Here is a 16,400-nt window from a genome sequence, read left to right as displayed (position 1 = left end):
GACCTCTTCGTGACAATCAACACCCACCACAAAATACCTATGAACCTCCTCCTCCACGTAATTTTTAACCATCATACTCACAAGTCCCTTACCACCAAACACCACCATATGACCCTAACCTATATCCACCACACCAACCACCATATGAACCACACCCAGAACCACCACCTCAATATTCACCATCTCCATATCCTTATCAAGAAGAACCACCTTCCTATTATGAACCCTTTCTCCAAAATAATGAACCCTCATATCCACCCCAATCTCCAATGGATGACATCCTTCGTGGTCTTCTTCAAGGGCAAGCGAAGATGCAAAGGGATGTAGTGGAACTCGTGACTGCCTTAACCGAGGTAGTAAATAAATTAGCTTCTCAACATCTGAGCACTCAAAGTACTCCCATGGCTGCATGTGGAGAATCAAAAGAAGAGCGTAGCATGAAGGAGACACTAGAAACTTCGGTGGACAATGAGGAACATAGCTTTGTACTGGAACAAGTGGAGGAAGCCATAATAGTTGCAGAGGAAGAAATGGTTAAAGATTTAGGAGATGCTGAACCTCCATGGGAAAGTCAGGTTATAGAACCTCCTTCCAAGGCGATTGAAATTGATGCTGAGGAGGGTGTACAACCTCCAAGGCATATTATAGTTGAAGACTTGGAAGAGGTTGGTCAAGAGATGGAGATTAAAGAAGAAGAATCACAGCCTCCCATGCCTTTGGTGAGCAATGAAGAAGAGATTGAATTGGAAGAAAGCTACCAAGAGGAAGAGGTTGATATTGAAGAAACTTGCAAAGAGGTGGAAGTTGTCAGAGAAGAGCACAAGGGAGTGGAGATTGCAAATTCGTTAGAAATACCTCCCCCTAAGTTGCCATCATCCTTCACAACATTCAAGTGGGTAAAATTCATATCCCTTAGCTTTCTAATTCCACTTGAATATGGGCTACTGGAGACAGATGGTCAACTTAGAGCTCTTTGTGGCATTAAGAGTAAGAGGAAGATAGTTAGTGGTTGGAGTTGTCAAGTAAGGTTCAACATGGTTGTGTGCTCAAAGTTTAAATACAAGGGTTGGTGTAAAGCTCAACTGAATGGGTCTAGGAAGTTGTTTGGCCGCTTTAGTGAGAATTCAAATTGCTTGCTACCCGGATGGAATCATAATGATCAACAAGAAGACGGGTGCAAAAGCGAGATATGGGACCCCGGAATTCATTCTGGCAATCAACACTCTTGGGGCCTTGTCACTTGCTTTAACTTGCTTGAAGGCTTTCTGCGCCTAGTTTGGGATCCCGGAGGATACTGAAATTGCAAACATTGGTGGAGATTCAAGGATCAGTACAAGCACAAGCCACCATAACAAAGGATTCCCCAAATGTCCAACTTAAGGACTTTAACTAAAAGTGCTAGGTGGGAGACAACCCACCATGGTATGATCGTTCCTTTTTCAATTTTAATTTTATTTCGTTTTGTTTGTTTTTAAGTTTTATTTTATTTCATTGAACCTAAAATTATTCATGACATCCACATTAGCATTGCATTTTGCATTCTACAAAAAAATAGAAGAAAAATGGCACGGGACGCGACAGCGTCGCCAACGTGTCCGCATCATATGTGCGCTGGGAAGAAAACAAGATTGAATAGAGAATCACGCGAAAGCGTGGCTGGAGGCGTGCCTTTGGCACAAATTGATCCACACGAACGCATGGCCCTGTAAAATCGACGTAAACGGGTGTTTGGCAGCAAGTTAGGATGGAATGGGGCTGGAACCGCGCTAGAAGCACAAGTCCCACCACGCGAACGCGTGCCCCACGCGTCTGCGTCGTTCTTCAAAGTATGGCCATTCACGCGATCGTGTCAACCACGCTACCGCATCACCCAGATTTTTGGAAAAATGCATTTAAAACAGAGAGTTGCGCGACCGCGAGGCTGCCCTCGCGCTAATGGCACAAATCACTCCACGCGAACGTGTGACCCACGCGTCCGCGTCACTTCATAGAAGCGCTATCCGCGCGAACGCGTAACCCACACGCTCGCGTCGCCTGCGCCACACAACTTATCCAGATCAGCGCCAATTATCTTATCTTTTCTTTTCTAATCCTAATTTCTTTTATCTTTTCTTCTTTCTTCTTCCTTTTTTTAATTTCTTCTTCTTCATCTCTTTAACTTCTCATCCCTCTTCACTTCCATTCTATTTCATTTAATTTATTTGCATACTTTCTTTCATTGCATTATTTTCATTGGTGTTAGAAATTTATTTGGGTCATTATTTTTTATATTTTGCTTGTGGATTATTAAAGGAATTGTTTGACAATTATATATTATTTTTTAAAGGGTTGCTTGCATGTTCAATTTAATACATTCAATAACTTAATTACCATGCATGCTATGTGTTGGCATTGTGCACTATTTTTAGATTTCTTTTATTCTACTACTCTAAATGCTTGCTTTTCACAAAATTCTTTTTATATTTTATTAATTAAATATAATTGTTATTCCAACATGTTAGTTTGAAAGACTCGGTAATCTAACTTGGACATGGAATGCTTGATCTATGCTACTCATGCCTTTGCCAGCATGCCAATAAACATCTTGCATTTAATTGTCATTACATGCACTTGCTATATTTCCATTGATGAACTTTTCACATGTAGTCATGACCATGTGTTAACGTCATTCTTCTTTATTGTGCATTGATTACCACCTTTCCCGCTCTCTTCCTTGCTCTAACCCTTAGCTTTAAAAGTTATATTCTTTTTCTCTTTTCAGGATGGCCACTAAGAAGGATAAAGAGAAAGCTAATCCCAAACCACCGGCAAGGAAAGGAACAAAAAGAGCCCCAGCTGAGGAACCACAACCCCCATCCACTTGCACATCTTAGCATGCACCGAGGACGGTATAATCTTTAAGTGTGGGGAGGTCGATACTGACTTCCAGAGGTTAGTTACCTTCTTTTCAACACCAATACTCTATTTTCTTTGTTTGTTCAATATTGCATTGCATAATAGATTGCATGTGTAGTTGATTGTTTGCATTTAAGTACTACTTGGTTGAAAAATAATAAGTTTCTTTTTAAGACCCTATTTTTGAAAATTTTCACAAATTTAAATTAAAAAAAATAAAATTTTCTATGTGTTAAATTTGTTTGAAGATCGTAAATTGGAACATGGTTTTTGAGCTAAAGAACACACAACATGTGAGATTTTGAGCTTATTTATATGGTTACATTAGTTAACCATAAATATTTTATTCTTGTGTGTTTTCTTCTCTATAATTGCAATCTTTACCTTGTTCCACTCTATATGTCCGTTATTTAGTGTATTTACATGCTTGCATATGATTGAGGCCATTACTTGTTTTCACTCACTTATCCCAAATAAGCCTACCCTTTTATGTCACCCTTGTTAGCCACTTTAAGCTTTTTAACCCCTCTCTATTCCATAACCACATTACTAGCCTTAAGCAGAAAAATAAAATAAAAATTCCAAGTTGAATCCTTGGTTAGCTTAAGATAGATATTGTGTATAATTTAAGTATGGAGAATTTTATGGGAACATGGGATGATAGAAAAAAAGGGGAATTAAATTGAATAAGTTATTTGAAAATTTGGGAAGCATGTTCATGTGAAATCAAAATAATTAAATTACCATGTGCATTGAAAAAAAAATATTAAGTAATTAAATAAGGGGATACAAAAAAAAAAGAAAGAAGAAAAAGAGAAAAAATAATATTACCCCAAATGCAAAATAAAAAGAATCAATGCACATGGGACAAAATTCAAAAATAAGTTTGATACACGAGCATGTAATACAAAAGTGGAAAAAATTTGGGTAGCTAGGTAAAGCATTTTAAATTATATAAAGTATGTATATGTTAGGTGAGATCTTAGACTAATCAAGGATTCACTTTGTTAGCTCACTTAGCCTTATATATATATATATATATATATATATATATATATATATATATATATATATATATATATATATATATATATATATATATATATATATCCTTACCTTTACCTCAGCCCCATTACAACCCTGAAAAGACCTCATGATGTTTGCATTGGTATACTAAATATTTGTTGATTGGTTAGATGAAGAATAAGGTTGAGAAAGCATGACTAGGAAAGAGTAGAGTGATTGACCCTAGACACTTGAGAGTTAGAGTGATATACACTACCAGTAAGGGTTCAATGCTTGATTCTATATTCCCTGCTTTCATGAGCTATCTTCTTACAAGTTTACTTATTTTTACTATATGGTTTGAATTAGAGGAATTTGATTTATGTTTGTCTTGGAGAACTGATTTATTTTTAACCAAGTAGGTAGAAGCATTTCACATTTATTTGTATTCATATAGATAGGATTGTATTTCATACATTTTACTATTCCTCTTCACTCCTTTATAGCTTCTCTTGAGCTTAGCATGAGGACATGCTAATGTTTAAGTGTTGGGAGGTTGATAAACCACTATTTTATGGTTTATCTTATGCTCAATTGAGTGGATTTTATCAATCTTTCATACACTTATTCATATGATTTGCATGAGTTTACGTTTTCCTTCCTGATTTTGTGCTATGATTGAAAACATGCTTCTTTGGTCTTAATTTTGATATGTTTAATCTTCTCTTATTACCATTCGATTCCTTGATATGTGTGTTAAGTGATTTCAGAGATTACAGAGCAGGAATGGCTCAGAGGATGGAAAGAAAGTATGCAAAAGTGGAAGGAATACAAGAAGTTGAAGAAATTGCTAAGCTGTCCAGCCTGACCTCTTCGCACTCAAACGGTCATAACTTGAGCTACAAAGGTTGAAATGACGCGGTTCCAGTTGTGTTGGAAAGCTAACATCCGGAGCTTCGTAACGATATATAAATTGTCATAGCTGACCTGAAGCCAGACGACGCTTCTGCATCACTTTTCCGCGACCTGTATGTACCAGAATACGCTGGGGGCAATTTCTGGGCTGTTTTTGACCCAGTTTTTGGCCCAGAAAACACATATTAGAGGCTATAAAGTGAGGGAATGCATCCATTCATGAAGAGGTCTTCCATTATTCACTTTTCATAATTTAGATGTAGTTTTTAGAGAGAGGAGTTCTCTCCTCTCTCTTAGGATTTAGGATTAGGATTCCTCTTAAAGGATTTAGGATTTCTTATTATTTCAACTTACAATTTCTTTTGAGTTCCAGGTTCAATGTTCCTTTTACTTATTTTCTCAATTTAGTTTATGAACTCCTTATGTTTAGATTGATTTTCTATTTAATATAATTTGAGGTATTTCAGAATTATGATTACTTTCCTTTATTTATATAAATAATTTAGATTTTTTCTCTTTTGGCTTTGGTTGATTAATTGGTAACTCTTAGTTGTCAAACTCATCATGATTGATAATTGTTATCTTTGCTGATTGATTTAAATTCCTATAACTCTAGTCTTTCCTTAGGAGTTGACTAGGACTTTAGGTGTTAAATTGATTTATCCACTTGACTTTCCTTCATAGTTAGAGGTTGACTTAGTGGGGAGCAAAATATAATTCTCATCACCATTGATAAGGATAACTAGGATAGGACTTCTAATTTTCATACCGTGCCAAGAGTTTTATTAGCTATTGATTTATTAATTCCTGCAATTTACTTTCTTGTCATTTACTATTCTTACTTTTCATCTTATACATTAAAAACCTCCAATTTACAAGACTCATAACCAATAATAAATCATACCTCCCTACAATTCCTTGAGAAGACGATCCGAGATTTAAATACTTCGGTTATCAATTTTTAAAGGGGTTTGTTACTTGTGACAACCAAAATGTTTGTACGAAAGGATTTTCTATTGGTTTAGAATCTATACTTACAACGCGATTACTCTTATTCTTTACCGATAGGAAATCCGATTCGTCATAGGTACACTCCCCCTCTTTGTTCTCTTCACAACGTGGTACACTCTCGGACTTCCAAGCTTATAATTCAGTGTCAGCTACCAGAAACCGAGTTGTCCCAAGTTCATCCACACAAGAGCATATCCTATATAAAAATGTTTGAGCAGCGTAACTTTAAATTAACACTAATCTAAATATTATGTTGATTCAATTCTAATTATTTTTTAATTGAAATGTGAATAGAATTGAAAAACAGGTTAAAGTTTACTAAGCTGGTCCATGTAACTCGCAAAAAAAGTGGCCAAACTTAAAAGGCTAACTGTTCAAAAAATGCATGCTCGTCAAATTCCCAGCCTGACCCACGCTGATTTTCAAGTTATTTTGTGAGAACTTCGATTATATTGGTGAATTTTCATAACCTCTAAACCTTCTTTTCTCAGTTACTTTACATTGATGTGAATTTTTTGTCTCACATTGTAAGATGTAAGCACTCTAGATTATTAAAATACACTTAGGTTATAGCTTTTGGCATAACTTCTTAAATCTTATCAAAAAATTGTAGAATAACATTTATAATTAAATATTTCAAAGTCACTACTATTTAAATATTCTTTTCCAATTTCGTTCAAAATGACTGTGAAATTGAGGGAGAAAAATACGTTTTCAATTTCGTAGCCAATGAATACAAAAATTTTTTTCTTAGTTTTATCTGCACAATCTGTAAATTCAGAGATAATGCACAATAACATAATTTTGCTACAATGATTTAAAATAAAAATAAAAAATTTTTACTTAAATAAAAAAGACAATATTAACCTAATATTCTATCTTCTGTAGAAAATAAAAATAGTGTTAAATATCCATTTGTATTACCCGATTTTTGTCAAAATTTGGAGAATTCCATCGATTAATTAATTTTATTGCACATGTCATTATTTACTATTTTTATTTTTATTAGTATCATTATTATTATCGTTATTATAAATGAATAATACACTAAACTCAATATAAATATAAAAATTAAATATGAAGTTAAAATATCAATTAAAATTTAAATTTTTTACATTGATTTTGACAAAAGAAAAAGTTAACTTTAATTTTGTGTTCTAATTTATTTTTTTATCTTTTTTTTTCTTGGATATGATGAGAGCCGGGCATATCCAGCCTACACCCAAGCAGGACTCGAAACCAGAGACCCACCCAGACCTACACCTTCTAATTCAAACTACCTTTCCCTCTCACCTTCGGTCAACTTCCTCAATGCTAAACTCCGACAACAACTATTCTCACTCCCTAAATTAGCACTGTGTACAAGACCGGAAGATTACAAACTGCTACTGCTCTGGTAAGGACGATTCCCACACTCTCTATTGTTGGTTCTGCGTTGATGGAAGTACGGTTGTTCCAATGATGGTGAAGGGAGATGGGTATTGCTGCTCCGTCGATCGATGTGCATGATGGAGAAGATGGCGCGACTGTCAGAGAGGAGGACGCTTGGACGCAGGAGGTGTGACGCTCTGGGTAGGCACTAGGGGCATGCTTCCATTGGTAGCCTAGAACCACGACTGAGATTTACTGGCTCTTGGCTGCAAGTTCCTCCCATGGTTGTGGAATGTTGGAACTGGAGACAAAACTTTATTTCTGACGCTGGTTGTGATCTCTGAATCCGTTGCTGGGTTGTACTAAAAAAGATTGGACAGGGATAAAATGGGGGATCTCCGGTCTCTTTTTTTTATGATGTCTGCTACCTGAGTTTGGGGATTAAGAATCCATGAATTGAGTAGCTAGTTCTAGTGTTTTAATTGTGCTAAGGATGTATGCCAGTTTGTTTTCCCCGCGAGGCGTCCAGGTAAAACCAGAAATAAATATTCTTCTTTTGATTTTCCTTATGTCCTGGATTATTGGATCAACCTCCCAAATTGTACAGCCTGTTTTGAGGATTTGAACTAGTAATTGACTGTCTGATTCAATGGTAGCCTTTTGAATTCCTAGGTTGTCGGCCAGAATTATAGCTTCTCTAACTGCTTGTGCTTCTGCTAACAGAATTGATTGTGCTGTGATTTTGGTAACTGTTCCTCCCAAGACGTTTCCGTTGTGGTCTCTGATCACTGCAGCTACTGTGCCTATTTTAGTTCCGTCTGATAAGGCTGCATCGATATTTAGCTTGAGCCAGCCCTGTGGTAGAGGTTTCCATTTAACAGGTACTTTGCTTGTTATGTTTGTCTCCATTACTTTGATGTTGATTTCCTTTGTATGGCTGATATACTCTTGTTCTAATTTTCTTGCTTTGTTAATGATTAGTTCGGGGTTAGGTTCTATATAGTTGTACACATGCATATTCCTTTCCTTTTATATAGACCACGTAATGATGCCAATTCTGCTCCAATTCTGAGTTGCTTCTATCTTGCACACCCTCTTACCACTCCTATACATCACCTAGAGCCAGTCTCCTATTGATTTTACATTCTCCTTCGAGAAGATGCATTGTGACTGAGAGCCAAACCACACTACTGCTCTTGTCCAATCACATAAAAGTAGAGCATGTTCACTGGTCTCTTCTTCCGAAAAGCAAATCTTGCAAATCTTGGAATTAGTAAGCCTTTTTTTTTTTCAATAAATTCGCTCTTACCGGTATTATATTTTGTGTAGCCTTCTAGATAAACATTTTAATTTTCTGTGGAAACTTCATATTCCATATCCCTTACCATAGTTCCTCTATTGAGTTGCTTGTCGAGGGGTTGTCCTTGGGTTTTTTACTTCTTCCTCTTTTTTTTGGCCGCATAGTATCCTATTTTTGTTGAATATTCTTCATCTTTCCTGTACGGCCAAATAAGCTTATTTGAATCTGAGGTTTTGCTGATTGGAGTCTGAACTATCATATTTGCTACAATTGGGGGAAAACTCCTTTGAATTTTCTCTTTTCCCCATGATCTGGAGTTGGTGAGAAATTCTTCCACTCTTTGATTGTCACTGCAGCCCCTTTTTTAGTGGTTCATTGATACCATGAATCCAATTATCACCCTAAATTCTCACCCCACTTCCCTTGCCTAAATTCCATTTATCTTTGCTTTTCAAAAGATCTCTTCCTTGTAATATGCTATCCACATCCAAGATCCGTTTCAGTGCTTCTGCGCTTCCCAAAGTTTGCAATTTGAAAAGTATATGGCTTTAAGAGTTTGCAACCAAATGGCTTCCGGGGTTTTTTTTATTATTCTCCATGCTTATTTGGCCAATTGCATGGTGATTTAATGATAGAATTCTTTGAATCCCAAACCTCCCTCTTTTTTGCTTCTACATAATTTTGACCAGGCTTTCCAATGCACTCTAATAAACTCCTATTTTATGATGTATTTTGTGCTCAAATTGAGTGTTTTTATCAATTCTTCACCCACTTATTCATATGAATTGCATGGTTTTACTATTCCTTTCTTATTATATATGTGAAAACATGTTTCCTATCCTTTAAAAATATTAATTTTAATTATTCTTTATTACCATTCGATGCCGTGATCTGTGTGTTAAGTATTTTCAGGCTTCATAGGCCAGGAATGGCTTAGAGGACGAAAAGAAAACATACAAAAATGGAAGAAAAACATAAAAATGAAGTTTTGAAGAAAAGGCAGTGATGCAAACGGATGGACGACGCGAACACGTGCCTAGCGCAAAATGGCAGCGACGCGTACGCGTGGACGACGCGGACGCGTGCCTTGAGCAGAACGCAAAAGACACGTACGCGTGACTAGGAAAAACTCCAAACCACGCGAACGCGTGACCCACGCGCACGCGTGGCGGACGCCACGTATAGGAATCTGCAGAAAACGTCCTCAGTGATTTCTGGACCCTTTTTCGGCCCAAATCCAAGCCAGAAACACAGAATATAAGCCAGAGAATGGGGGAATCAAAGAGAACAATTAAGAGGACACATACAACATTCATAATACATAATTTTAGGATTTAGATGTAGTTTTAGAGAGAGAGAGAGACTCTCTCCTCTCTCTTAGGTTTTAGGAATTAGGATTCCTCTTATTTTATGATTACTTCTTCAATCACAGGTTCAACGTTCCTTTAATTTACTTTCTAGTTTTATTTATTCTATTACCTTAACTGTTATTTATCTTTTCAATTTGATTTATGAACTTTCCTATGTTAGAATTGATTTCTCTATTTAATATTATTTGAGGTATTTCAGATTAATGATTGTTTTATTCTATTTCTTTTGATGCTTTCAATTTAATTTATGATTTATTTTCTTCTTTTGGCTTTGGTTAAGTAATTGGTAACGCTTGAGTTATCAAACTCAACAGTTGATTGGAAATTAGGATTGCTGATTGATTTGGACCCCTCTAAAGCTAATCTTTCCATAGGAGTTGACTAGGACTGAGGAATCAAATTAATTAATCTACTTGACTTACCTTTATTTAGTAAGGGTTAACTAAGCGGGAGCAGAATCCAATTCTCATCACATCTGATAAGGATAACTAGGATAGGATTTCCAGTTCTCGTACCTTGCCAAGAGTTTTCTTTATAATTATTAATTTATTTTTCCTGTCATTTAAATTATTTGTTCCCTATTGCAAAAACCCAAAATTCTACCTTTTCCGTAACCAATAATAAATCATACCTCCCTGCAATTCCTTGAAAAGACGACCCGAGGTTTAAATACTTCAGTTATAAATTTTATTGGGTTTTGTTACTTGTGACAACCAAATTTTTGTACGAAAGAATTTTCTGTTAGTTTAGAAATTATACTTACAATGCGATTAATTTTGTGAATTTCTCTACTAGCAAAAATCAGTTCGTTCAAAATGGCGCCGTTGCCGGGGAATTGTAAACGTGTGCCTTATTATTGGTTATTGTAAATATTTTATTTTTCTTGTTTATTTGCTTTTATTTTTGCTTTTTAATTTTTATTAGCTACTATGAGTTCTCACCCCCGTCGCTTTGAGTTTGGTTCCAATGTTGTTGCAAGGAATGGAAATTATAACAGGAACATGCATCAAGGTCAAAACAATCAGAGATGGACGGAGTCACGAGGATCTGATCAACCCTTTCGGCAACAACACCTTCCAAGATGCCAGGGACAACGACCATTCTACAATGCATGTCGAGACAATAGTATTGGTGGACCCCTTCGTGACAACCAACACCCACCAAATTACTACAGTCAATAACTATTCCGAGGTGCATACCAAGATGATAGATATGGTGGACCTCCTTGTAGTTACCAACAAGCCCCATCATATGCCTATGAACCACCTCCTCAACATAGCTTTGAACCACCATACTCACAAGCCCCCTACCACCATTCACCTCTATATGACCCTAACCCATATCCACCCCAATTCCAATCCCATTACCCCCAAGAACCACCACTTCCCTATGCACCATGTTCATATCCATCGACCCAAGAATCACGGGAGCGTCTCAAGGAAATAGTGGAAAAATTTCATGCAACCCTTCACCAACTGGAGCAAGCGATCAATCAATTACCTTCCCGATGTTCGGATACTCAAGGAATCCCCATGGCTTCCTGTGGGCAATCTAATGAAGAACGTAGCATGAAGGAGAAACTCTAATGGACAGTAAGGAACATGACTTTGTACTGGAACAAGTGGAGGAAGCTGACATTATCGAAGAAGAAGAATTGGTTGAAGATTTAGGAGATGCTGAACCTCCATGGGAATCCAGAATTGTGGAGAATTCCGTCGAGGAATTTGCAATTGATGCTAAGGAGGATAGTGCACAGCCCCCAAAGCAGGTATCTTATGACGAACTGGACGGAACAACTCAAGAAGCGAGTTTCCTTGATAATGATAATCACAAGTCAAGTTCTCCTAGTAATGAACTTGCATCCGCAAGTGAATTCTTTGAGACTGAAGAATCTTCCCCAAGTGAATACGAAGATGATGTGGAGGTAGAATTCTCTCAACCTCCAACTTATGACTTGAGTGATGAGGAGGATATCGAAGACTTTGATCAAGACGTGGTTACAGTTGAAGAAGTTTGCAAGGAAGTGGAGGAATTCACAGAAGAATACAAGGGAGTAGAGCTTGCAAAACCACTGGAAACACCTATCCCAAGGCCATTACCACCCAATACAAACTTCAAGTGGGTAAAATTCTTAGCCTTTATCTTTACTTTTACACTTGAATATGGTTTGCTTGAAACAGATGGCCAGCTTAGAGCTCTTTGCGGCTTTAAGAGTAAAAGAGAAATGGTTCGCACTCGGAGCTGGTATGCAAGATTCCATGAAGCTCCACACTTCAATTTGAGGTACAAGGATTGGTTTCGAATTCAATTACATGGGTCTCGGAAAATGTTTGGTCATCTTGGTGAGAATACAAATTCCATACCGTCCGGCTGGACAAATGCAAATCAAAACAAAGGCGGATATAAAAGCAAGGTTTGGGATCCTGGAATCTATTCTGACATTCAACACCCAGGGAACCTGAACACCTATTTGAATTTAATCAAGGGCTTTATATGCCTAGTTTGGGACCCCGGAGGCTGTTGGCATTCCAAACATTGGTGGAGATTTTTGGATGAATTCAAGCATAAGCCACCATAGTAGGAAGCTCAGCAAATGTTCAACTTAAGGACTTTAACCAAAAGTGCTAGGTAGGAGACAATCCACCATGGTATGATCGTTCCTTTTCTTCAATTTTGATTTTATGTCGTTTTGTTTGTTTTTGAGTTTTATTTTATTCTATTTTCATTGAACCTGGAATTATTCATAGCATCCACATTAGCATTGCATTTTGTATCCTGCGTATTATGAAAAAAAAAAAAGCACCTCACGCGTGCGCATGGGCCACGCGTGGGCGTCGAGTTGAAATCGGCGTAAAAAATCCAACGCCCAGAAAGTTGGGCTAGAATCGTGCGGCTGTTATGCATTAGGCACAAATTGGGCCACGCGTTCGTGTCAGTGACGCGAACGCGTCACTTTCACTTCACACACACCACGCGAAAGCGTGAGCGACGCGTATGCGTCACGTGGAAATCTTAGACCCCTAATTGGAAATAGAGAGTTGCGCCAAAACGACGCTGGAATCATGCGTTTAGCACAATTCTGAGCGACGCGTATGCGTGTCCCACGCGTACGCGCCAATTTCATTATCTCTCAATCACGCGATCGCATGATCCACGCGTTCGCGTGGATTCGAATCCACTAAACACCACCCACGCAAAACCCCAACCCATTTTGCGTCACTTCCCCCCAATCCCCCTCTGCACTCTCTCTTATCCACTCCCCAACCACCATACCACCACCATCGCCGACCAGGAATGCCGCCCCCGCCGCGCCGTGCCCCTACCACCACGCCGCCCTCACAGCACCCCCCTCCTCCCTTCTCTTCTTCTCCCCCTCTTCCTCCCCCACCACCATCCTCCCTTCTCGACCCCAGCCCCGTCCCCGATCTGCCCCAGCACCGCCGCCACCTCTCTAAACCTCTGGTCGACCACCACCACCATCTCCCTGAGCCCAAATTCTTGTTCCTCTGCACACCAGGTTCTGCCAAACAGCGGTTCCTCTTTCCATTAGTTAGTTGCATTTTTTTCAGATTATGTTCAAATTAGGATAGTTAGAGATCGCATGATCCACGCGTTCGCGTGGATTCGAATCCACTAAACACCACCCACGCAAAACCCCAACCCATTTTGCGTCACTTCCCCCCAATCCCCCTCTGCACTCTCTCTTATCCACTCCCCAACCACCATACCACCACCATCGCCGACCAGGAATGCCGCCCCCGCCGCGCTGTGCCCCTACCACCACGCCGCCCTCACAGCACCCCCCTCCTCCCTTCTCTTCTTCTCCCCCTCTTCCTCCCCCACCACCATCCTCCCTTCTCGACCCCAGCCCCGTCCCCGATCTGCCCCAGCACCGCCGCCACCTCTCTAAACCTCTGGTCGACCACCACCACCATCTCCCTGAGCCCAAATTCTTGTTCCTCTGCACACCAGGTTCTGCCAAACAGCGGTTCCTCTTTCCATTAGTTAGTTGCATTTTTTTCAGATTATGTTCAAATTAGGATAGTTAGAGATCGCATGATCCACGCGTTCGCGTGGATTCGAATCCACTAAACACCACCCACGCAAATCCCCAACCCATTTTGCGTCACTTCCCCCCAATCCCCCTCTGCACTCTCTCTTATCCACTCCCCAACCACCATACCACCACCATCGCCGACCAGGAATGCCGCCCCCGCCGCGCCGTGCCCCTACCACCACGCCGCCCTCACAGCACCCCCCTCCTCCCTTCTCTTCTTCTCCCCCTCTTCCTCCCCCACCACCATCCTCCCTTCTCGACCCCAGCCCCGTCCCCGATCTGCCCCAGCACCGCCGCCACCTCTCTAAACCTCTGGTCGACCACCACCACCATCTCCCTGAGCCCAAATTCTTGTTCCTCTGCACACCAGGTTCTGCCAAACAGCGGTTCCTCTTTCCATTAGTTAGTTGCATTTTTTTCAGATTATGTTCAAATTAGGATAGTTAGAGATGCATGATCGTAGTGGATTCTAGGTGGTTAGGTAGCTAGGATATGGTTAGTGGATTTAGGCCTGATAATTGCGCCGTTCTTGTTAATTGTTTAATCTGTTTCGCAATTTGAATTTGCTGTGATGATAATGCTGTTCATATGCTGCTCTTTACTATTCTTTGATGCAGATTGAGTTTGTTTATTTTGAATTCATGTGAATTACTATTTGTTACTCTTTCCTACACTATTTTATTATCATATGAACTGTTTTGGCTGTTGTTTATTACCCAGGAATGTCCAATTTTTAGACGAAATGCTGCCCAATTTTTTTTCAGCAAAATGTTTCAATCAATTCCCATTCATGAAATAGTTTTGGAAATTTTAAGTTTGCACTAATTGGTTTCAACCAAAGCAATTCATGAATGCACGTGCTAGCTTTCTTATTCTTTCCGATTCTCTTATTTGATTAAATCAAATTATTGATGATTTCACTTTAATTTTGCAATTATTTTCTATAACTAATCATCAATAATCTGCAATTCTTACTTGAATATGAGTTACTTGTTAGTCAATTTTGTGCAATTTTAGTTACTTGGAAACCACAACCCCTTGCCACTCACTTTAACTTCATTTTAACTCTTAACTACTTTAACGTTCTAACTTTTTTGTTTTCAACTAACCACTTTCAAACCACTTCAATGCATGTTTAGTGTTGTTCCTAATTAACAAACAATTCTGCACATCAAAGATTTTAGATTGTGATTTTTCTTCTCCAACTTTTAACTTGCCTACAATCCAAAATTTCACATCAATTTAACTCAATTCATGCTTATATTGCCACTTTATTCCTCTTTTGCCCCTCTATGCTTCTATTGATATATTCCTATTTATTTACCTGTTTTCCTGCTTTAGTTCTTAAACTGTATCCTGAAATTTCTGCTTTTTAGGATGTTTGACCCTAAAAGTAAAGGAAAGGGTAAAGCAACCACAGGCAAAAGGAAAAGAGGAAAATCCTCTACCTCTATTTTGGATATCCTCCATGACGATTCCTGGCGAGAGAAGAACTTTATCCCGCAGGAAAAGGCTGATCAGCTACTGCCTGCCACAGACCCAGTAAAGTTTACCAACAGATACTGTGAGCTAAAGTATCCAGTTTTTGCCACTTCCAGGAACCTATACCTGGAAAGGACCCTCAAAATTTCAGAAGAACTCAAACAATACACTTCAAAACAAATTAAACAGAGAGGCTGGTTGTTCTTGGAAAGAAACTTGACTGAAGTCAACTCATCCTGGGTCAGAGAATTCTACTGTAACTACTTCAAAACGTCCCTAGATGCAGTACAGCTTAGAGAAAAGAAAATTCTGATTACTGAGGAAGCCATTGAAGAAATCCTCCAACTTCAGCCTAAGTCAGATCAGCCAGACGATTACCAAAAGGCTGAGGAGGATATGAGATTCATGAGATTTGACTGGAACGCAGTCAAGAGGACTATAGCTCTTGATCCTACTGTCCCCTGGGTCATGAGCAAATCCACAGTGGCCCCAAAAGGAATAAAGATTATCTACCTGAATGATGAGGCTCGGCTTTGGCAGCAGATTTTGAGTAATTACGTGATGCCGAGCACTCATGAGACGGAGGTGCTAGCTGCCATGATCACCCTCATCTAGTGTGTGATGGAGGGAAAGGACTTATATCTCTCCCGCTTTATCAGGTATTACATGGCCAGAGTCCATGTTAGAGGCACCCTCCCTTTTCCATATTTGATTACTCAGTTGGGCCGCCGAGCTGAGGTGCCCTGGGATCTAACAGATGAGAAGCCAACCGCCGCCGACTGCAAGAAGATCATCCCTCACAGCAGGAAGTTTCAGGCCTTGCGCTACCGACCTTCTTTTCTCACTGACTCTGCTAAGGCCGCCACATCTTCTACTGCCCCTTCAGCACCTACTGCCCCAGCTACCACTACTGCACCCTCACCAGCTTCAGAGCCCATCTACCACCTCGTGCATCGCCTATTTGACCGGTTGGACCAGATGGAGCGCCGCAACC

The 16,400-nt window shown here is 39.3% G+C and overlaps 1 long non-coding RNA gene across 1 annotated transcript; it reads left to right on the top strand.

Moving 5' to 3' along the window:
- Positions 1 to 7,022: 7,022 nt before the first annotated feature.
- On the top strand, positions 7,023 to 10,076 carry LOC107608224 (uncharacterized). The gene is made up of 3 exons (XR_002351369.2): positions 7,023 to 7,726; positions 7,921 to 8,078; positions 9,410 to 10,076. It is a non-coding gene; the product is annotated as an uncharacterized LOC107608224 (long non-coding RNA).
- Positions 10,077 to 16,400: the final 6,324 nt, after the last annotated feature.

This window comes from Arachis ipaensis, chromosome B7 (genome assembly GCF_059453495.1).
Source record: "Arachis ipaensis isolate K30076 ecotype BB chromosome B7, ASM5945349v1, whole genome shotgun sequence".
In the NCBI taxonomy this organism is placed as follows: Eukaryota; Viridiplantae; Streptophyta; class Magnoliopsida; order Fabales; family Fabaceae; genus Arachis; species Arachis ipaensis.
This window is presented reverse-complemented; position numbering and strand designations above follow the sequence as displayed.